The sequence below is a fragment of the Manis javanica genome, chromosome 1 (assembly GCF_040802235.1).
Source record: "Manis javanica isolate MJ-LG chromosome 1, MJ_LKY, whole genome shotgun sequence".
Classification (NCBI taxonomy): Eukaryota; Metazoa; Chordata; class Mammalia; order Pholidota; family Manidae; genus Manis; species Manis javanica.
This window is the reverse complement of record NC_133156.1, coordinates 223,340,954-223,365,942: the sequence shown is the minus strand read 5'-3', so window position 1 is coordinate 223,365,942 and position 24,989 is coordinate 223,340,954. Positions and strand designations below refer to the sequence as shown.

General features: G+C 53.1%; 2 protein-coding genes and 1 long non-coding RNA gene across 10 annotated transcripts in view; 1 reads left to right on the top strand and 2 right to left on the bottom strand.

Annotated features, from left to right (window-relative positions):
- Nucleotides 1-12,870, bottom strand: part of DNMT3A (DNA methyltransferase 3 alpha) — a 108,873-nt gene extending 96,003 nt beyond the window's left edge. For 3 of the 8 annotated variants that reach the window (XM_073215712.1, XM_073215716.1, XM_073215721.1), the window contains exon 1: nt 12,197-12,390. The gene's annotated coding sequence lies outside the window, so the exon portion shown is untranslated. Of the gene's footprint in view, nt 1-12,196; nt 12,392-12,797 lie in introns of those variants that run through there. The other 5 variants (XM_037005572.2, XM_073215696.1, XM_073215707.1 and 2 more) reach the window with 4 other exon arrangements.
- Nucleotides 12,871-13,025: 155 nt separating this feature from the next.
- On the top strand, nt 13,026-15,505 carry LOC118970077 (uncharacterized). Its single transcript, XR_005057885.2, has 2 exons — nt 13,026-13,162; nt 14,311-15,505. It is a non-coding gene; the product is annotated as an uncharacterized lncRNA (long non-coding RNA).
- Nucleotides 15,506-20,374: 4,869 nt separating this feature from the next.
- The window catches only part of DTNB (dystrobrevin beta), a 248,010-nt gene continuing 243,395 nt past the window's right edge, over nt 20,375-24,989 (bottom strand). The window contains exon 22 of the mRNA XM_073215680.1: nt 20,375-21,197. The gene's annotated coding sequence lies outside the window, so the exon portion shown is untranslated. The remainder of the gene's footprint in view (nt 21,198-24,989) is intronic.

The window sequence follows — 24,989 nt, the reverse complement described above, 5'->3', positions numbered from 1 at the left end:
ACCAAAACCAAAACATTTGGGGTGGGGGCCAGGGGGAGAGGAGGAGCCCAAGGTTCCAGAATCCACTGCAGTTCACCCACCCCTGGACCCCACTCAAACCCTGGCTCTGCCACTCAGAGACAAGGGCCTGACTTTCTCAGTCTGTACAATGGGATGAATGAGTCCCTGCCTATTTTAAGATGTAAGAGAATCTCATCGAGTGTTTAACACAGTGCCAGGCACCTGGTAGGCACTCAATAAATGTTTTTTCTTTTAAGTATTATGTGATGAAGCAGGGCAAAAGGTTCGTAAAGTGTCCTGAGGAAACCTAGACTCCAGCTTAAGACCACACCCAGGAGTGGCAGCCTCACTTGCTCCTGGACCAGCTGCCATGGCCTACCCGGAGCCCTCTCTCCCAGTGAAAGCTCCAAGTCTCCTCTAACCCCCCAGCCGAAGGCCCCTTGCCATTGGAATGGGGACCTTTCACCAGAGCGCTTAACCTGCCATTGTGGCTTTAGGGGTCTCTCACATCCACACACACACAGATGCATACATACAGACATATGTGCACACACACAGACAGATGTGTATGTGTACAGACATGCACACAGAGCCACAAAAACAAGACTCCAAGACAGACCTGTGTGCACACACATATTTACAGATACATACAGATGCATGTGCACACAAACAGATGCACGCACATAGACACAGACACACACACCCAGGCACACACATACATGCAGACACAGATGCATTCATAGAGACACACACCTATGCACACACATGTGTGCACACACAGAAGCATGTGTACACACACAAAGACACAGACATGCAAACACACACACACACACACACACGCTTTCTCTCTCTCCTCTCACATTCCAGGCTCCAAGAACCTAGAGCACTAGGATCTGGGCAGGGCCTCTGCACACACATGCGTTGCACATTTCACCTACAGCATGGGCCAAAGAGGCATTTGGAAACCAACTTAGGAACCTCAGAACCATTCATAACATTGTTCTGAGAGGAAATACAAAACATTGCCCTATAAACAAACATTTGTAATAGAATTCCTCCAAGAGCTAGGATTGCCTGTGCTAGAAAACTAAGAGAGCGAGAAGAGAAAAACCACATAAATTTAGTTTGCCTCCTCAAAATTAACATCAATTACAAAAGCATTTATGTGGACTGCTTACCATTTATACCTAATCACCATGTAGCCCAGTGATGCACACCCTTAAGGGCTTGCCGGAGTGATTATGCTGCGTGTTTCATCGGATCACATCAGCCACACCCACAGTCCATAGGTGCCCGGCTCCCAGACAGTTGCCTGTGATGGGAGTACATGCACAGGTGTGTACAAACCAGAGAAACGTTGGTTTCCTCACTCAAATCAGCAGTGTGCCCCCTGACTGCACTCTGGCCCAAGCCCTCTTGCCAACATCACCACCACAGAAGCGCCTGCTGAGGAGCCATCTTCCCAGAAGATCCTCCCCCAGAAGGCAGAGATGCTTCAAAGGTCTCCCTCCCCAGGGCCTGATGGCAAGTCACCGGGGCCAGGACACAGCCCAATGGCCACCCTGTGTGCCCACTCACAGAGGCAGGCTGGCCTCCTTGCCATGACCAAGGCCATCCCAAGCTCATCTCCCAGACCCACTAGGGTCCTGCACCCCTTTCCCGGGCCCACTGAGCCAGCTAGTGGGCAAGGTCCCGGCATGGATGATTCAAAATCTATCTTCTTCTTGCCCTCTGTGCTGCACACAGCCACAGGAGGCTCTGCAAAGACCCCCCTCTCCTTTATTAGAAAGAGAAAAGGAAGCCACCCCCCTAATTCCCATTTAGTTCAGCAGGTGCTCTTCAAATACACTGGGTGACCCAGGTTTGGGGAATGAGAGTCAATCTTGATAAAAAGACCTTCCAGGAACAAGGAACTCAAAAAATGACTGAGAGAACCAAGGGGGACAGGCTCCAGGGGCAGAGAGCAAGAAGAGCAGCCAGGGAGAGAGGGGAAGAGAGGTATGCCTGGGTGCGTGTACCTCCCCGGCGCCCACAGGGAACGTGCATGGCTGAATTTTAATCCTCAAACACCTGTGAGGTCAACTGCATAAGGATTCTCCTAAAAGATGAGTGACATAAAAATCCAGGTTTAGTGCAAGAAGCAGTGCTTCGAACAAACAAAAATATGAGCCTTGAGGTCATCTCCACTTTGCAGATGGCCAAACTGAGGCTGACAGAGCCTAAATAATCTGCCCCAGGGTATAATTAGGAGGTGGCAAGGTCGATGTGAAACCACAGTCTGTCCAGAGCTGAGTCCAGTGGCCCTGGCACAATGCCACGTTGCCTCTTGCCCCAGTGATGCTGACCTGGCTCATGTCATTTTTCTGGAGATTCTTTGGAAACACCCCTTCCTGTGACATACAAAAGCCTCATTTCTATGTTAGAGGAACGTTTTTTGTTTCTTTTCTGTTCGCTTACCAAAAACTGCTGTCTTCAGCTTATCCCCACCTATCTTGGCAGACCTGCTCTGAATGGGGTGTGGATGTCAACTTTGCCATTCACATACCATGCTCAGGGGGCGACAGGACTTACCCCAGGTTGTGCAGCCGGGGAGTCGAGGAACAGGGGCGAGGCTTTGTGGCTCATCTTTTGAAGGAACTCCTAAGAAGCAGAACCCCCTGCTCAGGCCCCGAACATCCGCATCCCCAATGCACGTGGCATGTACATCTGGTTAGGTCACTTCCCTCCTCAAAAATCTAGAGGATATGGAATAAAATGTGCCTGCCTATGCTGGACCCTATCCCTCCCTGGGCCTCCAGGCCTTGGGACACAGGCTCTATCCTCTGCAGCCTGGCCCAGCCAGGCTCTACCCAGGCAAAGCTTAACAGCCCTCCAGTCCCAGCTGCCCACGTGAAGCACTGCCTGGTCCCTCCCAGGAGCCCCATCTGTGCCTCAGGGAATGGCATCTCCACACACCCAACTGGTTGAGCCAGAAACCAAAGGGTCACCCCGGGCTCCCCTCAACCCGCCATCACCCAGCCATTCCTTCGAGCTCTGCTCCCAAAGCACCTCACAAAGCAGCCCTCCTCTGTGCCCACACTGCTTTTTCCCTGGCTTTCTGCACCTGCCTGATTTCTCCTCCTTGAGGCCCAGGATGATCTTTCTCAGATATAAGTATGGGCATGTTACTCCAAGCCTAACACCTACCAATGCATAACAACCCAGCCACCCAAGGCCCAGCTCTGGCTGGGCCTTGCAGCCTCACACCCATCATTTCTCATATCCTGTGACTCCAGCCTCATCAGGTCAGAAATGCCCTTGACCACCTGGCTAAGTGCTGCCTGCCCTTCCAGAGCCAGTGCAAGTGTCACCCCCTTTAGGAAGCCCTCCCCAGTCTCCCCTCAAGGAGCTGCCCCTTCTCTGCGCCCCTGTGATGCCCCAGGCGCACACTGCCAGAGTGCTCTGCACCCACTGGCCCCTGCCAGACTCTCACCTCCTCTGGGGGTGCTTCCTGAGGACAAGCTCAGTCTCTTTCATCTTTGTGGCCAGTGCCTGGCACACAGTAGGTCCCAAATAAATGAATAGATGAACATTATTTGTGGATCTAAAGCAACAGATTCTGGAGAGAAACTCGAGAGCTGCCAGGCCTGCCAACGTGGGGCCGTGGCATCTCTCCATGCTGCACCCTAGTTCTGAGAGCTCAGGTTGCCAGGAGGGCATTGACTGAAGAAAATGCAAAGGCAACTGCTCAGCCCCACCAGCCTTCCCAGCTGAGCTTCCACTGCCAGGCAGGCCCTCGGGCCACCACGAGTTGGGCTGTGAGCCATGCCTGGGAGAGGTCTGTAACAAACATTACACTGTGGCTGGTAATAAAACAATTAGGAACCACTGCTGTGCACCAGTGGCCAGGCCAGGCTGGGATCTAGACCCTCCCATGCCTCTGGGCTGGGGGCAGAGCCAGCCCTGCCAGCAGGCCCAGAACCCAGAGGGGATGCTGCTGCCTGCTCTGGGCCCAAAGGGACCTGAGGGCAGGGAGGAGAGGGCCGAGGGCCTAGGGGACCTGCTGGGTCCCGAGGGAACGGACTTCAAAGAGTCTGGCAGAAGTACATCAAGATTAAAGGCACTGAAGTCAGATGGCCAGGGCAGGAGGGCTCAGAGGTCAACCAGCCAGATCCTGGCTTTACAGAGGGGGAAATGGAGGTCCCAAGACCCCAAGGGGATGATGAGAATGAGAGGCAACATTTGCAGTCTTAGAGCACAGATCTCCCCCGGTTCCCAGTCATCTCCTGCAGCCCTGTAGTGACCCCTTAAAGAAAATGAACGCATAGCTCCTGAGCACCTACTATGTGCTGGGCATAGTGCTGGCTATTTTCCCAAAATATTTCACCTGATTCAGGCAACACAGGCAAGATGTAGATGCTTAGATGAAAAGCCCACAGCTCCAGCCAGCTGGCCTCCCGGTAACCAAGGAGCAGTAGGGCTGTGATGCTAGCCTAGGTCTGCGATGCTAGCCTAGGTCTGCTGGCTCCTGGGGCCTCTTAGCCCTGCACATCTCTCTCGGACCAGCCCGGGGCTGAGGGGTAGGGCGCACAGAGTCCAGCTCTGCACCTGCTCCCACGTTACTGTGCTTTTCTTAATCTTCTTGCCTCACTCCAGCGGCCTTACTCTCACGTCCTGGTAACGGGGCAGCCTCAGAGAGGCAAGCAACCCCACTGGCGGGGACATCCACTGGTGGGGGTTGGGGCCTGTGTAAGGGGAGGTAGACCCTGCTGCCACACACCGGGCAGAGGAACTTGCATCTGCCCCTCCTCACTTCACCTCCCCACCTTGCCACCTGGGCCACTTCCACCTGCCTATTCATGGGCCTCCAGGTCACAGAGTTGGGCACAGCTTGAGCCCACATGCCGGACAAGTTTCCCAGGCAGGCAGCCCTTCCACACCCAGTGGGGCTTCCTGAAGCCCCACTTCATCCCCGCTGCATGTGGCTACCCGCACTGCCCGTGCTCTGCCAGGGCTGGGTCACCTGAGCTCCATCCAGGATCGGGTCCTGATTATACCTCCAGTTCCGGGGAACCATCTGGGTCACAACAAACACCTGATCAAAGCCTTATTGGGAGATCCTCAATGACTGCTGCTGGTGTGTACCAGGGTGCAACCAGATGACTATTTTCCACTCTCACCCAATCCCTCCCAGTCCAGGCCTTTGCTTAGAGGCCTCAGTGTCTGTAGCATTTCCTCCATACCCTTTCCAGAACAGACAAGTACCTGAATGACCCTAACCTTTGCTGTCCGTCGCCAAGCCAGTTTCTTATCCATTATAAAGAAGTCCATCCTTCTAGCCCTAGGATGACTCAAATTTTTTTACATTCTTATCCAGAAGCTTTAAAAAGCGTGGTTTTATTTTGTTGTTGTCATTAAGAAAGTAACACATATATATCTACACTTTTTCAAAGATTGCAAAAGTATATGAAGTATATATAAAGGCAGTCTTTGTTGACAGGTTTGCTGTGCATCCTTCCAGACAGACTTTTTCTGTGCATGTACAAGCCTATAAATGCGTAAGTTTGTATATATTTTAAAGGAATTTTACAAAAACAAGATTACACTCTGCTTCTCTGGGTACCCCAACCATACCATGGACTACTAATGTGTCAGAACAGACATGCTCACTAACTCATTTCAAAGGCCTTGGGGCACTCTAAACTGATTCCTCTTTACCCTTAACTTTACGTCCTTTCAGAATCTTTAAAATCAATCACTAAGACCTGTCCTTCAAGAAGCCGCTTCCCAACAGGTTCTGCCTCCTGGAGAGCCGGAGGAACCCGTGCACCGGCAGGGCTGCAGTGCCTTACCTTCCCCTCCCAGAGTCGTCAGGGAACATGGAGGAGAGGCATGATTCCAGGGCCCCAGGCATCCCCACCAGGTGTCTCCAGTCATTGACATGACATGACTCACATTCAACCCACAGCTCAGCAAACCTGATCTCACTGTCTGCTGGGGTCACAGACAGTGACCCCAACACCATCAAATCTGACCCCACCATTGTCTCATAATGTCCTCTCCAAGCATCGGTTAGGACCACTAGAACACCAGGATCTAGCTGATCTATGAGATCTAGAACATCTTCTACACCAACCCAGATCTACCTACAGAGTAGCACAGTAGGAAGAGCACCAGACGAGGAGTCAGGACACTTAAGTTGCAGCCCTCCACTTCCTAGCTGTGAGGGATGGCCCTCCACACCCTCTATGCACCCAGATGGGGCAGCTAAGAACTGGCTCAGAATTAAAAATGACCTTCACATTTGAAGCAGAAACAGAGAGGGAAGATAAACAGGGATGACAGTGACAGGGCCATGACCTCAGGATAGAGAAAATAGGAAACTGGCAATAGATGTAAATAAGGCTGGGAAGCCTTAGGGGTCAAAGGGGACCCCAGCAGGATGGGAGTGGGCAATACTGGGAACGGGCCAGGAAAGCCCCAGGCACCTCCTCCTCCTGTCCCTGCCACTGTCGCTGTCCTCCAGACAGGGCAGGCCAACGATGTGATCAGCAAGGGAGATGTGGCCTGGCAGGCTCTGCTCACTGGTTGTCCTTGCTGAGGGCTGCCAGGTTCCTCCAGCCATACACAGGGGCACATCCCCTTGGAGTTGGGGGCTCAGTTCTGCTGCACATTGGGCAGGGAGGAGATGGGGGTGAGCAGAGTCAGGTTCCACTGCCCCCATTTCCTTCCTACTCACAGCCCCTTACAGGGACATTCTGGGTGCTGGGGCACCTCAGCCCGGGTGAGGAGATGCAAAGGAGTAGATGGAGACCTCTGGGAGGCCAGGCAAGGGACCCTCCTCCCCCTGCACACCATGATCACCATCACTGGCCCACAGACCTGACCCTGGCCGCCGTTCCCCTTAACTGCCACAAGCCCCTGGGGTTGGTGTAATCTGAACCTGCTCTGTTTCCCTCCAAGTTTGAGCTCTTAAGCTCTAGTCTACAGTATATAAAGGAGTCATCAAGATCCTATACCAAATGAGCTCAGTTGGCCCCTGCCCCTCCCTCCCTTTTGTCCCCTCTGTCTTCCCCCTCCCACCGCCCCACCTTACAAAGACAGCACAAGTAGGTCAGTTCAGAGTGATTCTCCATGGGCTACACAGGACTTACAGAGTGCAGGGGCCCAAATCACAGTGGGGCCTCAGCCTGTCCCCCAGCACACCAGAGGCCCTGCTCCACTTCCTCCACACTCCATCCATCCCATCCTGGACGTACTGGCTTCCTGCGCTCTGCCTGGAAGCCCCATCTCTGTGCTTTGAGACCCAGCTCAGGGGCCACCTCCTCCAAGAAGCCTTCCCTGATCCCCTCAGTTGGTTATGACCTCACTGTCCTTTTAGCACTTTATTTCTCCCTCTCCTGCAGCCTTGGTCTATGGTCATTAACTAGGTGAGCACATCCTAAACTCACCCGATGTCCCCTCATGGCCCAGCACAGGGCCTTGCCCACAGGAAACACTCAGCAAGTCTCTAGTAAATGAAAGCAAATTTGCTGCATTCAGGACAGAATCAGAATAAAAAGATGAAACTAGAGCGTGAGGGATTTAAGGTGGATACTAAGACAACCTGTGGACCATGCAATTTGCTAAACTCTGGAACAGATTGCTAAGTGGTGCTCAGCAACCTCCTGCCTCAGCGGATTTTTCCATCAGAATCAGTACTTTCCTCCTCTGTCCAAGATTTTGCACAGAGGGCAGGAAGGTGGACAAGACTTCCCAGAGCACTTCCTGGAGTGCCAGTCCAGGCGAGGAGCCGGGAGGATGAAAGCAGCCACAGCGAGCCACCACTGACACTGACAGTCCGCTACCGGTGAGGGAAGCCTAGTCTTATCTTCATGTTACAAGTGAGGAAACAGGCTTTGAGAACTGAAGTTAGCTGCCCCAGATCCTGAAGCTGGGAAGTGTCAGAACACAGCTCTTTTCAGGTCCAGGGCCCTCACTTCGGCTGCCTTGGAACTGGCTCCTGTCTAAGGAAGTCGTATCTGTCCCTATGCAGCTGCTCACCGTGGCCCAGAAACACGCACACATGGATGCACTGCACTTTGTCCTGCCCACACACTTAGCCAAGTGGAGGCAGGAAATCTCTGACAACTGATGGGTCTCAGATTTGGTAGTTTTTTAAGAGAAATATAGTCAAAGAGAGGAATGACTGTAAACGAGCTCTCAAGATTTGAGTGGAAAGGAATCCAGCACCTTTCATTCACTATTAAAGCCTTGCTCAGGAGCAGCAAGACCAACAGAAACCCAGCCTCAAAGGATAGGCAGGCTTCTGACCAGCTCTATTATCTATTAGATACCAAAATGCAAATGGAAACAATTCCTGTGGGCCACGCCTTGGCTTTAACTGTTGCCTGTTCCCAAGTTAGACACCAGAGACACACTTAACAAGCAGTGGGTCATGAGATGGGGGAGGGGACAGGGGCACCAAGTCATGGACTCCAGGCCCATGCAAGGGGACAGCAGTTGTGACAGGCACACAACTGGCCCTTCTGGCCTCAGGCTCTGAGTAGCACTTCCAATCCTGAAAGCAATGAAGCCCAGCCCCACACTCAGCTCCCACCCCAGCTCCAAGCATTCTCAAAGCTTAAAGGTCCCCTTCAACCCTAAATTCTAAGGCTTGGATTCTAATGGTAACATTTCAAGCCCAGGGATGGGGAGAGGGTGGTCTATTTTTAATACACCCATTAGAGAGCTGGCAAGACGGCTTTGTGTCACCTTCCTATCTGGTTCCCAATAAAAGGAGCCTTTATGGAACCCAGGCTTTTGCTGGGAAAGAAGTTGGGTCTTTCAGGGAGGCTTGAGCCTGAGGAACTGGCCTTTAAGTTGGCAATGACCAGTTGGTGAAGGTGGAGCAGCAGCAAGCCAGAGAGCCCAGCCACCAAGCCTGCCACTAAAGAGACAGGGACTGAAACACGCATGGAGCTTCCCATCATTCAGCAGAGGCCCTACTAAATGTCCGATGGGGTGCGGGGGATGGGTGGGACCACAAACTGATAGGAGAAACTGACATACAAAACAGCAGACCTACAGAGCTATAGCAGGGGACAGTTCAGGTTCCTTAGAGGGCAGGCCTGGCCCTGCTTCTTCCTGACCAGGTCACACAGAGCACCTATTTTACAGCTTGTCCTGTCTTCCTTGCAGGATTTTTCAGAGGAGCAATGGCAGTGATGTGTGTGGCAATGATAGTAAAATATCCATAGGGTTGCAGGAGCTTACTGTGATTTGGCCTCTGGGAGGAGACCTCAGAAATAATGCACACACACAGATTTACACATAAACCTACAAAAGGACATGCACATCCTTAACCAGAGACTGTACTTCTACCCACTTCACGGAGTCAGATATGACAAACCTGTCTCCCGCAGGGCTCCTACCCCTCACACCAACTTCTCCTTTCAAAGGCCCATCCCCCAGGAGGCCCTGCTCTCAGGCCTCCTCCCCTTGGAAGCCTTTCCAGATTATGGCTGGTTGGTGGAAAACAGACCACCCCGCCCCCATTCCTGGGTCTGAAATTCCACCACGAGAATCAGAGCCATAGAATTTAAAAGCTGGAATGGACCTCCAAGCTCCAGGCCAACCCCCACCCCACAGAGGAATCCTGTCCACAGACACCCGGACAGATGGCCACGATTGTCCTCTTCTAGTTGCTCAGTGCTCAGGGGCAGCCCTTGCATTGTGGACCTGGCACTCCTTGAGTCTGGAAGGAATTCACCTTTTCTAAGGTCAGCCTCCAATTGTAGGCCCAGAGAGCAGGAGTGAGGGAAAACAAGGGGAGCCTTGGTCAGCCTGAGCCAGGAGCTGTGCGTTTGATGAGTAGCTGAAGACAAGAAGGAGAGAGCTGGACCAGAGGCCAGAGAGGGAGCCAGGGCCCAAAGAAGTGGGGCCCAGGAAGAGTGGCAGGCAGGTGCCAGACCCGCTGCAGCAAGTCTGCCTGGGGCTCCTGCCTGGGTGCAGCACATGTGCCCACATGCGCACACATGCACACAACTCACACTTCCACAGAGTTGCCTGTCAAACAGCCGAACCAGGGCCTCAATGGGACCTAGAGGCGGAGGGGCACCACTCAGCCCCAGCATCTAAACCCAGGCAGCTCAGGAAACCACCAGGAGATGGCCCCGCCAGCAATGGGGACGGCCCAAAGAGGGTTGCCTGACAGCTGGGCTCCCCACGTCCCATAGGCTAGTCCTAACGCTCTAGCAGCGCCTAAGAAGAAATGCTTCCCTGGCTGCAGCTGTCACATCTGCCTGGGAGGGAGGAGGCCCAGCGAGCAGCACCTGATCCCAGGATCCCTTCACAGCCCGCAGCCCAGGGGGCAGGTTCAGCCTCTGGCAGCCCAGGGTGAAACATGAAGACCGAACAGTCCCTCAGGGATGCTGATGGCAGTCTCTGGGCACGGCAATGAGGGGCAAGCTGGGTCACAGGGTGGACGGCGCTTGTCCCACAGGCTCCTGACCCTTGGTTTGCGAGGGGGCAGATTGTGTGGCTCTGGGTCCCGGCCCTTCCTCCCCGCCTGACGCAGGCCAGAGCTGCCCAGCTGGGTGCAGGACGCCATCTTGGGTCAAGGTGCAGCCACAGGGGGCTCGCCTGAGAGTGGGGAAGAGAGCCCCTGAGAACCAGCGGACCCCCAATCCCCACCCAGGGTGCCAACACCTACTCGACTGGCTTTGCAGTAGAGAGAGAGAGAGGTGAAAGGACAGACGGGATGAAGAGGAAGGGGGGAACTAACAAGGAGGCGAGGGAAGAGAGTGGGTGCCCCCAAGAAGAGAGGCTCCAAGAAAGCAAAATGCAGTTTGGCAGCTCGGCCGCGGGCCCCACCATGGGGGCCTGGGGAAGGCCGGGGGCGGGCCCTGGCCCCACGCCAGCTCAGTCCGCGCTGAGGGGGAGGGAGGGCAAGGAGGCCTGGGAGAGGGGAGCGGGGTGAGGGCGGGACACGGGACACGGCCTCCTGCGGCTCCGAAGCTTGGGGTCTCCCGGGGTGCGGCGACGTGGGGCTGAAGACCCCGATCCGCAGCCTCGACGAGGCCTCGTCCTTCACGGTGCAGATGCGAAGCTTTCAAGGACACGTCTGCACCGGCCCAGCGGGGGTGCGTGTGCGTGAGTGTGTCCGCGAGCGGGGTGGAGGGCAGTGCTGATGCAGGGGGTGACCCCGGGCACCCAGACCCGCGCCCCTCCCGGTCGCGACCCCGCTGCTCCCACCCCAGCGTTTTCCGGCCCCTGTGGCCCGGGCCAGGATCTTCGCCCGCCCCCGCCCCGCCCCCACACTGCGGCGCCGCCGCCGCCGCCCCGGCTCCCACGGCCCGCGGCGGGGGCAGGGAGGAGCCAGGCACGACGTCCCCCCCCACCGCGCGCCGCCCGGCCTTCCGCGGGGAGGTGTGCCCCCCAAGTGGCACTCTCCGCACCCCCGCCGCTCCTCCCAGATCCGCTGGCACCCCGCACCCCAGCCACAGGTGGCCGGAGGAGGATCGCTGTGTAGCGCTTCCCGGCCCGGCCCCCCGATCTCCCCCGCGGCCCGCCCCCGGGGCCTTCCCGGTCCCCCGCCCCGCCGGGCCGAGGAGGGCCGGGAGCCGGGGGGAGGGGCGGGGGGCCGGGTCGTGCCAGGCTGCCATTTTCTGCCGCCGCCGCCGCGGAGCCTGCGCGGGGCCCGGCCCCCGCCCCCTCCCCCGCTCCCTGCGGGTCGCGGCGGGAGCCGACTATTCCGGGTCGGGGTCTGCGCCCTCCAGCGCCCCGGCTGCAGGCCCCAGGAGGGGCCCCGGGGCGGGAGCAGCGCCCGGAAGGCGGGGGCCGCCAGGCCGGGGCCCCTGCGGCAGCGCCGAGCCGGGCACCGAGGCTGAGGGCAGCGGCGGAGGGGGCCCCCCGCGGCATTGTATAGACTTGAACTTGAGCCCGGAGCCAGGCGGGGGCGGAGAGGGGGCTCCGCGCCGGGCGCGGGCGGGACGGGAGGGGGCGCCTGCCGAGCCCGCGGGGACATAAACAAACCCTGAAATCCCCTGCGCCACCTCCGCCAGCCCGGCCCGCGGTCCCCGCCCGCAGCTTTGGCCCCGCCGGCGCCGAGTTGCAGGGGTCCAGGAGCTTGCCCCGAGCCGGGCACTGCCCGCCGCCGTGCCCCCCGCACGGCCTCCCCTCCTCCCCGCCCGCCTCCGGGCCGGCCTGCCGGGCCGCCAGTAGCGGCGCTCATTACCGTGTAGCCGGTAGGGTCGGGCCGGCCCGGCTGCGCGCCCTGGTGCCGCGGCGCCGCGTCCCGGCTCGTCCTGTGCTCTCTCCGCCGCCGCCGCCGCCGCCGCCGCCGCCGCCGCCGCCCGCGCGCCCTCCTCCCTCCCGGCCCGCCTGCCTGCCTTGCTCGCTCCCTCCCTCCGCTCGCTGTCGCGCTCCCTCTCTCCGCCTCCTCCGCCGGGTCCCCCCCTCCCACCCCTTCTCTCCGCCTTCCTCCTTCCCTCCCTCCGGCCGCCCGCGGGCCCAGGCCTCCGCCCGCTGCTCGCCCCCCGCGGCCGCGCTGGCCCCGGCCCCGGCGCTGCGGAGCCGGCCCGGGAGGCAGCGCCGACTGGGGGGCCCCGGGGCGCCGCGGCGGGAGCGGCCTCGGCGCGCGGCCGGTCCTAGCGCCCTCGGTCCGACTTCCCGGCCTCTGCAACCCCGCCGGGGCTCCCCGCACCCCGCGAGACACAAGGCCGGACCCCGCAGCGCCCCGACCCGGCACTGGGCCTGGGAACCTCGCCTGGACCGCGCTCTCGGCTATTCCGCCGGGGGCCTTGCTGCAGCCCTACCCGGGAGGGGCGCCCCGCTACCTGGCGCTGCCTCTGCGCTGGTTCCCCGCATCCAGCACTGGCCGCAGGGACAGCGGCCCCTCCTCTCCCCCGGCAGGTGTCAAGTGCCTCCCCCCGGCAGCCCGCGTAGCCCCCGGCGGCCTTTACCCTGCAGTTCTCTCGACCTCCACCAGAGTCCACTGCACTCTGCCTGCCTCAGCACTGGGGCTGGGGACAGCAGCGCCGGCCCATCCGCACCGCAACCCCACGCCACCCCGCCACCTTCTCCAGGTACCGCCGCCCGGTGGAAGACAGCTCACTCAACAAGGCCAAGGTCGGAGTTCCAGGCCCATCCAGATCGTCCTGGAGGGTCGAGCTGCTCTACAGGATGTACCCCCTTTAAGGGAGTGAGTTCCCCATACCTTGAGGTGTCCAAGTAGAGTTGAATGCCTCAGAAAGACTTCGTGGAGTAGGAGGTCGATCTAAATGACACTGAAGATCCCTTCCAGCTCTGATTCTGTGCACACCTACTCTCCACCCTCACGCTTACTCACGCCTTTGCCTACTCACCTCTACCGTGGGGGCTGTTCTCATTTCCCATAGAGTTCTCAAGGCTCCAGATTTCTGACTTGGAGCGTCTCCGTCTACTTCCGCCAGCACAGTCACCCTCTGCTCATCTATTTCCCAACACCCACCTCTTGGTCTTGGTGCGGGGTCCCCCTGGCCACATAGCTTAGAGCCCCACTTCTGCCCGCAAGAGGCCTAAGAGGACCAGTCTTCTGTGCACCCCCATCTACTCAGTGCTTCAGCTACATGGGTGCCCTGACTCAGGACACAGTGTGCTCCCTTCCCCGGGCACCCACAATCCCACTGTGGGCAGAAGCTACTGAAGATGGGCAACCAGGCCTCACTGCTGAAACCAGTCCTACTTTTCCCTTCACCTCCACTGACGTCATCCCTCTGAGGGTCACAGGAACAGAGTTACCTAACTCTTGGGGACACAGAACTGACCTTTCATCTAAGAGGTTTTCCTTCTGGGAGCCCTCTAATGCTTCCAGGTCTTTCAGTCTACCCTACTCCCTGAATCTCATGGTCAGAGGCCACTGCACGCAGTTGTCCTGGCCTGTTTCACTGTCACCCTCATGCAAGTTATAATACCATGGCACTGATAATAGGCCCTGCTATCCATGGTCTCCGCTTGGCCAGTTCCAGAGATTCATTATGTTCCTTCCGCGAGGACAGGGACCACATCTGTCTCTCTCCCCCAGCACTTGGCACATAGTGGTCTTCAGTAAACCTTGGTTGAATGACTGTGTACACTGCAGGCTCCTTGCCACTTTATTTTCAATATCACGACAACTAAAGCTTGGCTGAGGGGAAGACCATGTTTAGAAAGATGGCTGCCACACTGCTCCCTTCCTCAAAGGCTTATATAATTCTCCCAAATAGCAGTGGCTGTTTACTGAGAGTTTCCTATGTGCCAGGCACCAGACTTGACACTTCTCTTATTCCCTACCAACCATGTGAAGTTGTTTGTATCATCCTCACTCTACAGATGAAAAAACTGAGGCTTAAAGCCACACACAGCTGGGAAGTGGCAGATCCAGGATTCAAAGCCTGATTCATCTGACTTTGAAATTACCACACCACACCTTTAAAACATTATAGCTGTTCTTAACAAGCTGAAATTCTCAAGGTCAAGATGGGCATGTGTAAGTTTCTTTTCAGTAGGACTATTTGTGATGAAATCATTGGGAGTGCATGATGTGTATGACCTCGGATGCCTGTGTTGCTGGGGTCAAGAGGCCCAAGGGGACTATGTTAGGGGGTTTGCATTCTGGAAGAAGCTCCAGGGTCAGTTACAGAACCTGACCATGACATCTTTGGCATGAGGAGGACCCTCCAGGTGGTCCCAAGAGAGCCATATCAATGCTGGCTGACCCTACTCTGCCCTTCTTACCACATACCACACTGGGTCCAGTTCAGATTGAGTTAGTCTTTGGACTTCTACACCCTCTCACTGTGTCTGCCCCACTATGACCTGAATCATGATTGATCCTAGATCATCTGGGGTAAGGAGCAGTATCAGTCAGGATAGGCGAGGTTATCCTGCTGTAACAACCCACGTGTTGGTGACTTAAAACCACAAAGGTTCTGTGGAAAACAGTATGGAAGTTCTTCACAAAAATAAACATGTAAGTATCATACAATCCGGCAATCCCACTTCAGTTGATAGCAGAGACTCAAACAGACATTTGTACGCTAGCGTTCATAGTAGCCATTATTCATACCAGCCATGAAGATGACCCAAATGTTTATCACCTGGTGAGTGGATACATAAAATGGGGCATGTGTGTGCAACAGAATATTATTCAGACTAAAAAGGAAGGAAATTCTGACACATGCTACAGCCTGGATGAACCTTGATGTTATGCTAAGTGAAATAAGTCAGGCACAAAAGGATAAATATTGTCTGATTCCACTTATATGAGGCAGAAAGAATAGTGGTTGCCAGGGCTGTGGGGGTAGAAGAGTGGACAGTTAGTGTTTAATGGGTACAGAATTTCAGTTTGGGATGATTTAAAAGTTCTGGGGATGGATGTTGGTGATGGTTGAACAATTTATGAATGTACGTAATGCCTCTTAACTATACACTTACAAATGGTTACAATGGTACATTTCATGTTATATATATTTCAGCACATAAAAAATAGAGTATAGTACAATTATAATTAAATTTATCAAATACATTTTGTAAAGGTTTCTTTTCTTGCCCTGTCCCATGTCCGTGGCAGGTCTGCAGAGGGGTAGAGCTCACTGAATATTCTGGGATGCTGCCTGACAGAAGAGCCACCCCCTCAAGAGCACTGGAGGGTATCCATTGACAGTAGCCATTTGTCACTCATTGGCTGGAACCAGTCAGAGTCCCATTCAACTGCAAGAATCCAGGAAGTAAACTTTACCCTGGACCTCCAGGCAGGGAGAACCAGACATACTTAGCAAACACTAACAGCACATTCCTTCTCCTGGGCCTCAGGTCCCACACTCCTGCCTCAGGTGAGAGAAGCAGTGGTGTACCTACCCTTGGCCCCAGCACCCTCAGAGACCCTACGTCCTCTCCATCAGGCTGCTTCCCCCACCATTCCACCTGCCTTTGCCACACTTCCTCCCTGACTTCCAAACATGGTTCACCTACCATCCTGCTGACTGATTTCAGCCCCGCAGTGACTCACAGATGACCCCACCTGGGTCATCTTTCCATCGCCATATCACACCCACCGGAAGAGCTACATCCTGGACCACTGTCCACGGAGATTCTTCATCTGTAACACATGGTGATACTTCCACCTACTTTCTAGGGTTGTTATATTAGTCAAGACTCTTGGTTGCAAGTGACAGAATCCCAGCCTAAACTAGTTTAAATGAACAAAGGGATTCAGTAGTTTAGAGTTTAGACAATTGGGAAGCCCAGGGTTGGGGATTCAGAATCAGGAAAAGCTAAGTCTGAGGACTCAGATGCCATTTCCAGAGCTTACTCTCTCCTGGTTCTCATCTGTCCCCCACCATGTTGGCACTTTCCCTCCTACTTCCAACAAACTCCAGGCTGGCAGACAGCAGCGTCAGGTGCACGTTCTCCCAGCTTAGAATCCCAATAGAAAAACATAATTTTCCTTTCCTTCAGGAAGCCACCTGATGTCTCAGGACATGAGGCACCACAACTTATAACAATACACCCACCCCATCCCTGAGCCTCAAGGTCTGAGACATATCATTGTCCTGTTCCATTTTTCAATGACACCCTCACTCAAGGCCCAATGCCAGGCAGAAAAGTCCTGAGGATTACTTCAGTTGTTCTGGCTTTGGTCACAAGCCCACCCGGACCAGGTTCTGCAGCCAGGGAGATAGTGTGCATCACATGCCCACCACATTGTGCAGGTGCAGGAGGCAGCAATGGACTGACAGATCTAGCCAGCACCCCATGGAGTAGGGGCATAGTTGTTTCCCAAAGCACAGGGCCCTGGGCAAACATATTACACTCCTTACCGACGGCTGCCTGGCATCCACATGTACCTTTTTCTCCATGTATGCATTTTTCAAAATGCACTTGCTATCTATCAGAGAGGGTATTGTACAACATTGCAAATGTACTAAATGCCACTGAATTGTTCATTTTAAAGTGGCTAATATAATGTAAAGTGCATTTCACCTCACTAAAAATGATATCTTAAAAAAAAACCTTCTACTAAAATAAAGAACCCACACCATCTACAACCAAAAATGCATTTACTCTCCTTCCCAAAGGAAGACAGTCCAAGTCATGACCTGCTCTAAAATCTGAGTAATGTGCATTCTTCTCAATGAGACCTAGATGTGGCTACTGATCATCTGTAAAGATGGCTAAATTATAAATTTATCCACCCCAAAACACCAGATCTATGATGGTGGAGTGAAGATAGATTATCCACAAAGAAGACTAACTTTGGAGGTGAGGAGAAGGGAAAGAACGTACAGGGCTGCCAGTGTGTGTCCTACACCACATCCTGCTGGCAGGGCAGCCAGGGCTCCCTTCGCAATGGAGCGAGGTCCTGGTCTGGTTTCCTGGGAGGATCTCCTGGATCATTATCCTCCATAGGTGCACCTGAGGGCCTGCAGGGAAGAAGTCCCCTTAGGGGAGGGCCGGCTTCCTATTGGCATGGTCAGCTTCCTGGGGATTCCTTCAGAAGCTGGGCAATCTCCAGGTCTTAAGATTGTGATGTCACTTCCTTAAAGCCTCAGCCAGGCTGTCAGTCTGCTAATTTTCTGGGAACTCCCTGGACTAGTAACTAGCTCCACCAAGCCCCAAAGTTGCTGCATGGACTACTCTGCATGCCCACAACAGAGGTTATGAGCACAAAAACAAAAAGTAGATATGAAAGTGCTTTGTAACCCATGAAATGTCATTATCCCTATTCATAGATAAAATAATAGACACAAATTCATCCTGTATTTTTTCATGTGTGCCAGAACACAGTCCTTTTATTCAATTCTTTTTTCACCTTCTTACTGGATTTCCCACAGTGACTGCCATAAACTTCCCCCAATTTTTAGATGCTGGTTCAGCCCCTTCCCTCAGAAGATACCTCAGCCTCTACCTCTCATTCCAGCATAAGCCTCACTCTATATATTAATAGCTATGGAAATAAGTACTGATGTAAAATGTATGTGTGTGTATATACATGTCTGTATGCATATACATACATATATTCCCTTTTCTGTCCACTGAGAGCACCTAAAAGCAATGAAACCTCAATAGCAATGAGTGCACCTCATGCCCAGATCTTGGTTTCTAAGTACCATTCTTTACTAAAAGGACCTGCACCTTCTTGGAAAAATGGCAGATTCCAGAGTTGGGTCAAGCAGGGAACAAGATGAGCCCAGAACATGTCACACTTAAAAGGAAGTGCTCAAAGAATGATGGGATACAGAAGGGGCTCCCACTGGAAAAATATGGTAAAATTTGAGCACCAAAATAAATAAACCCACTGAATGAAAGAAGAATCCATGAGTCCATACTGCTGGAAATAAATAAATGAATAAATTGTGTGTTTACTGAGGAATGGGTATTTACATCATATCAAAGTACTTCCCAACAAAATACTTACCCAATTACAAAGGGAAAAAGTAACTTGACAATAGAAAAGTCTGGCACACATCAAATCAAGTGACCAAAGCCAGCATCAACTGTAATGGGCCAAAGTGAAATGGGACACGCCTAAGAGGATGCAGGGAGAGCAACACGGCATCACTTCTGTGACCTTTGAGCCAAAGACGCATCGCCTGAACCTAATCTTGAGGCGACATCAGGCAACCACTGTCTTAAACTGTTTGGGCCGCTATAACGAAGCATGTAGACTGAGTAGCTTATAAACAACAAATATTCATTTCTCACAGTTCTGGGGGCTGGAAAGTTTAGGATCATGACAAGAGCAGCTTCCATGTTTGGTGAGGCTTCCTGATTGATACACAGCTGTCTTTTCTCTGTGTTCTTCCATGGTGCAAGGGACAGACTAGCTCTCTGGGATCTCTTTAAAATGGCACTAAATCCCATTAGGTTATTTGCCTCATGATCTAATCACCTCCCAAAGGCACCATCACCTAATACCATCTATTTGGGGTAAAAGTTTCAACATAGGAATTTTGAGAGGACACAAACTTCAGATCATAGCAAGTCCAAAATGAGGGATATTGTACAAAATAACTGACATAATCTTCAAGAAGGTCAAGGTCATGAAAGCCAAAGAAAGTTTAAGGAACTGTTCCAGATTGAAGGGAACTAGAGACTTGACAAAATGTGTGATGCTACCCAGATAATTTTGCTACAAAATATATTATTGGAACAACTGGAAAAGCTTGAATGGGGTCTGAAGATTATATGGTAGTCATGGATCAGTGTTACTTTCCTGATTTTGATGCTTGTATGGTGGTAATGAAAGAGAATGTCCTTCTTTGTAAGAAATATGTTTAAGATTTTTTGGGGGTCATTGGGCATCATGTTGACACTTACTCACAAACGGTTTTGAAAAATATAAGTTCTTTTACTGTATTTGCATCTTTTCTGTAAGTTTGATATTGTTTTAAAATAAAAGTTTAAAAAATGCCCCAGGGGTTATAGCATTTTGCCTTCCCACCAGGAATATATATGAGAGGGTCTGTTACCACTAAATATGCAGTCAAACTCTTGGATTTTTGCCCATCTGATAGTAAGCAGAGATCTCTCAATATGTTTTGTTTTGCATTTATCCCATTATGAAGAAGTTGAACTTCTTTTCATATATTTAAAGGCCATGTGCATTTATAAACTGAGAACTATCAGTTTATCTTTTGACCATTCTTCTATCAGGTTGGGGTCTCCTTCTTCTTGATTTTTATGACCTCTTTAAAATTTAAGTGGTTATCCCTTTGTGATACAAGCCGACTATTATTTTTGTTCTGGGTATTCTGTGTCTAGCATTGTCCCAAGCAGCCCAGTGAGACGGTTTCTGCCTGTGAGTTTACAGGTGACACAGTGCAGACCAATGTTAGCTAACTGATCAAGAGCAAACAAGGAGGGATCTGGGCTAGAATTGAAGGTGTCCTTGAGGAAATGGGGTCTGAGCCAGGACTGAAGGCTGGCTGGGTTTTGGTAGGTGAGGGCATTCAGGGCTCAGAGGGCAGAGGGGGTGAGAACTGGATGCCTCTGATCATGCCTGCTTGACTTCTCTCCCTCTGCCTGAGTCTCACACCCTCAGACTTGGTTCCCCTGTCTAAAGAACTTCCTGACTCTGCGGCAGCCTTTCTCACCTAAGTCCTCTCCCCTTCCTCACTGCTCCCCCAGAGGGAAGCAGAGGGGGCTGCTACCTGCTGAATCAGATATTATGGGGAGCATGGTAAGCAAGCTCACAGTCCACCCAGCTTTCTGTAGGGTGTCTAATTCAATGTCAGTATAAAAGATTAGAACCCTGTCATTGTGTTACTCCTTTTCAGACATAAACATATTAGTGGGAAAAAAATAGCAATTTTTTCTTTCATTCATATTCCTTTATTAGGTAACTTACCTTCTAGGTTCTAAGTTGAGTTCATGCAACTTAATAAAGGGGGTGTCTTTTTTTAATTCAACTTTTTATTTTGAGATAATTTTAGATTCACACACTGTTGTAAGAACTACTACAGAGAAATCCCCTGTACGCTCTACCAGTTTCCCCATGATAACATCTCTCAAACGTAAGTGTAAACCACAACTAGGATATTGATACTGATGCAGTCAAGGTCAGAACATTTCCATCCCCATAGGATTCCTCAAGTTACCCTTTTATAGCCACACCCACTTCCTCCCTTGCCCTTCCCAACCCTGGGCAACTACTAATCTGTTCTCTATTTCTATAGTTTTCTCGTTTCAATATTGTTATAAACATGGAGTCGTACAGTATACAAACTCTTGGATTGGCTTTCTCACTCAGTGTCATTCTCTGGAGATCCTTCCATGTTGCTGCATGTATCAGTAGTACTTTCCTTTCCATTGCTGAGTGGTGGTCTGTGGTACAGATGTACAGCAGTTCAGCCATTCACCTGTTGAAGGACCTCTGAGGTGTTTCCAGTTTCTAGCCTCCGGTTAGAAAACTGAGGCTAAGAAGGTGAACCAACTTGCACCAGAGCATACAGGCAGAATATGGTAGAACTGGCAGTCAAACCCAGGCCTGTCTGCTAGGGTCACATGCAATTATTGGTGGGAAACGTCAGGCAGGTTCAGTGGGAAACATGGAGACTTGAGAGTCATTGATGATCTGATATCTTGAAAGTGATGTTCGAGGAAGGTGAGCCTGAACTGGAGGGAGGCAGCTCAGAGGCCTGGACATTCATGCTCAGTTCCAGCAAGTGGCATGGGGAAGCCGTCAGTGGCCTTCCAAAGGGAACATCTTTTGCTGACTGAAAACAGAGATGACGAGAAGGGACATATTCATCGATTTGGGTTGTCATGGTAACATACAGGTGAACTATATATCCAGGGGCCAGAGGAGAAATGGAACTGAACGCAGATGAGCTGGTGGAAATGCCTGGAAGAATACTGCCACAGACATAGTACTTGGTCATTCCTGAAGTCATGAATTGGGTGGGCTCTCTCGGAGGAGTGTGGAGACCAAGATGCCGTGGTGGGAAGGGATGATGGCAATGAGGAGAGGAGGCGGCTCACAGAGGCAAGGGGAGAACCAGATGAGTGAATGAAGGCCAGGGATAGAGGCCCAGAGCACTGACTTGGCAAAGGGGCTCAAGGAGAGGGGAGGATATTTATTATCTATTACTGCATAAGAAATTAACCCAAATCTTCGTGGCTTCAACAACACATTTATTATGTCACAGTTTCTGTGTAACATGAATCTGTGAGTGACTTAGTGGGTTCCTCTGGCTCATGGTCGCTCACAGGCTGCAGTGAAGGTATCTGGCTTTAGTCATCTCAAGGTTTGATGACGGATCCATTTCCAAGCTTACTCACATGGTGGTTGTTGACAAGACTTAGTTCCTTGTGGATTGTTGGACTGGCACCTTGGTTCAGTGCCAGCTGTTGGCTGGAAGCTGCCCTCAGTTCCTGACCACGTGGGCCTCTCCCCAGGGTGGCTCACAAGATGGCAGCTGCCTTCATCAGAGGAGGCAAGCAGGAGAGTGTCCTGGCAAGACCGTTATCACTGAATCTGAGAAGCTTTCACCCTATTCTCTTCATAAACAGCAAGGCACTAGGACTCACACTCAAGGGGAGGTAGTACACAAGGGGCTGAATATCAGGAAGCCATCTGAGAAGCTGCCTACTGCAGGGAGCAACAACAAGGCGGCTGGATTTGACCTCAGGCTCCCAAGTGGCCCCTGAGAGGACAGAGTCAGGACAGTGTGAGGGGCAGAAGACAGACTTGAGGGAGACAAGTGGTGGTGCCCAAATGCCAGTGAACTCCAGCACCTCTCCCTGGGCAAACTCAGGTTCTCCACCCCTCTTGTGGAGGTAGATCCCCCACCAGGCCCCAGATCCCAGCTCAGTTCCTGCCCCTGCCACCCTGCAGCATCGCAGAATCACACAGAAGGGAGAGCTTGGCTCACCATCTCTGTTTCACCAACTGGCACTCACCATCGAGGCACAGGGAACTCCTCACGGGTGGGAGGACAGGAACCAATCCCACAGCCCTTTCCACATCTCAGGGCTGGCACCCTGTCCACCGGCATCCAGCTCCCTGTTCCATCTAGAGGGAGATCCCCCCTCCCCTGCTGAGCCTGCCAGCAACCCGGGCCTGCTTCCCTGCCTCTCCTCCACCCCACAGCCCTGGGTCCATTTGTGGGAGGGACACACAGAAAGACAAGGAGGTGCTGAGAAAGTGGGCCCCAGGGTCTTCCCACCAGAAGCTGGTGCCTCCACCTCCCACTGCCAACACTTCCAGGGGAACACAGGAAGCAGGAAGTGGAACAAAGGGGAAATTCCCAAGGGTTGAGGCTGGAGGTGGAAACAGACTTCAGGGGGTGCCCGGGAGAGAGCCGCAGGTACACATCTCTGCCCACATGTCAGGTGTGCAGGACATTAACTATTTTTGGAAGTCATCTTTGGGACAAAGACCATGTGGTCATCAGAATAATGGCCCCAGAGATGTCCACGTCCTAATTCCCGGGGGGTCCAATGTAACCACAAGCATCCTTAAAAGTAAAGAGTGTGGCAGAAGAGTTGGTGCTGCAGTGACGTGATGTGAGAAGGACTCAAGCCACTGCTGCTGGTGTGGAAGATGGAGGAAGGGGCCATGAGCCAAGGAGTGTGGTCAGTTTCTGGAAGGGGGCAAAGGCAGGGAAATGGGCTCTCCCTTAGGGCTTTCGGAAAGGGCCACAGCCCTGCGGTCATCCTCTTTTCCTGTCCTTCCCCCTCTGCGCCAAGCTGGGGCCTGAGAGGAGCCGGGTCCAAGGGACGGGAGATCTGGGTTCCAAGTCCGGCTCCACCTGGGATCCTGGGCCTGCTTCCCTGCAGGTTCCCAAATAAGGTTCTTACTGGGACCTTAGCTTTCTGTAACATGGCCTTGGTATAGGCTCCCTGCCAACCTCTCAGAGCAACTGAGTTCAGGCCACACACGGGAGTGCCCAAGGCTGAGGAAAACCCCAAGGTCACTCACTGTAAGGCCTGGACCCCAGCTCCAGCTCTGACTCATTTTTGTACATCTTTTTCTTTCTAACCCAAAGGAGGGTCAGGGCCAGGGATGGTAGAAATGACCCCCAGAGATTGGGCAGGGGTCTTGAAGAGCAAAATCCCTTCTTAAACAAAAGAGGGGATGGCAGACCAGAGAGGTTAAGAAAGTTTCCCAAGTCCACACAGTGAGGTGGGGAAGAGCAGCGAACTCAGGTCAGACTTGCAGCTCAGGTATTTCCCCAGGCCAGGGGGCTTCCCTCAGGGAAACGTTAGTCCCAGGATGGGATGGGGTGAAGGGCAGAGGCTTCACTTCAGGCAGATTCGAATACGAGTGCCGGCCTGGCCACTCAGCCAGTGTGGCGAGCTTGGGAGTAACATGAGAACATAAGCCTGCCTGAGTCATCCAGCTCTTGGAAGAATTAAGTGTGATGATGCTAAGGGCCTAGTACAGCGCTGGGCCCATAGCAAGTATCAGCTCATAGTACTTTATTAACTGTCTCTCCACTTCTATCCCTTGTCTCATAGGGGAGAGAGGAATCAAGAAAATTCCCTCAACAGGACATGCTGTTTACATTGGCCTTTCAGACTGAGCTCTCATTAGATCCTAATCACACACCCAAAGGCAGTAGGCCAGCCGTTGCCATGCCAATTTTAAGGATGAGGCTGCTGAGGCTCAAAGAGGTCTCTTGGCAAGTCAGTGGCTGAGCTATACTAGCCTTGGACTCCCAGCCCCAGCCCGTGCTCACACGGCATTTCCCAGAGGGACCAGGGCTCCTCCGAGCATGAGGATTACCCAGGCTCTCTGCTCGCTATTGCCCTCCGCGTGGAGCCCTCTGCATGCAGTACCCTGCCCCCCAACCCACGTAGTGTCCAAGGAGCATTGGCAAAACCCACCTGTCCCCAGACATCTTGAAATTTCTTTACTTGGAGGCCAGGCCTTCTATTCCACAATTAATGGATTCCCAGGAGCTGAGTGTGCCCTGCACCCCTGGGGATATCAGGGCCCATGAGCAGAACAGAGAGCAGTGGAGAGAGAAAAAGAGGCTTGGGGTGGACAAGGAGGTGAACCTGGGCCATGGGAACCGATTTCCCGACCAAAACTGGCAACAAGAAGGGAAATAGAGGCTAGGTGTTAAGCTACACTAGAGGGAAAGGCTAAGCTTCAGTACTTCTCAGGGACCCCAGCAGTGTCTGCCTCAGTTTACCCCCAGAATGAACTACTTCTACATCCAAAGATTCTAGAGTTTGAGACCTCGCACTCAAGGAGTGGCAGGAAGGGCCTGACTTAGGTCCTGCTAAGTCAGGTAACTGCTAGCTCGGCCAGCGCTAACTTGGTTGCCTGAGAGGCAAGTCCTCTCTTACCACCATGGTGGTCTAGGACAAAGTGGCTTCCTCAACCCCCTTGAGCCCCAATTCAGCCAGATTTTTTAGAGGCTGACAGAACCTCCCTCCCCAGGAGCCAGCCAGGAGCAGGGCCCATGGCGTTGCCCTGGCCATTTGCCATCTGACAGGGCACATCACCTTGGAGTTTCCAGAGAAACCTCGAGCTTTCTCCCCACCCACCCGGCAGA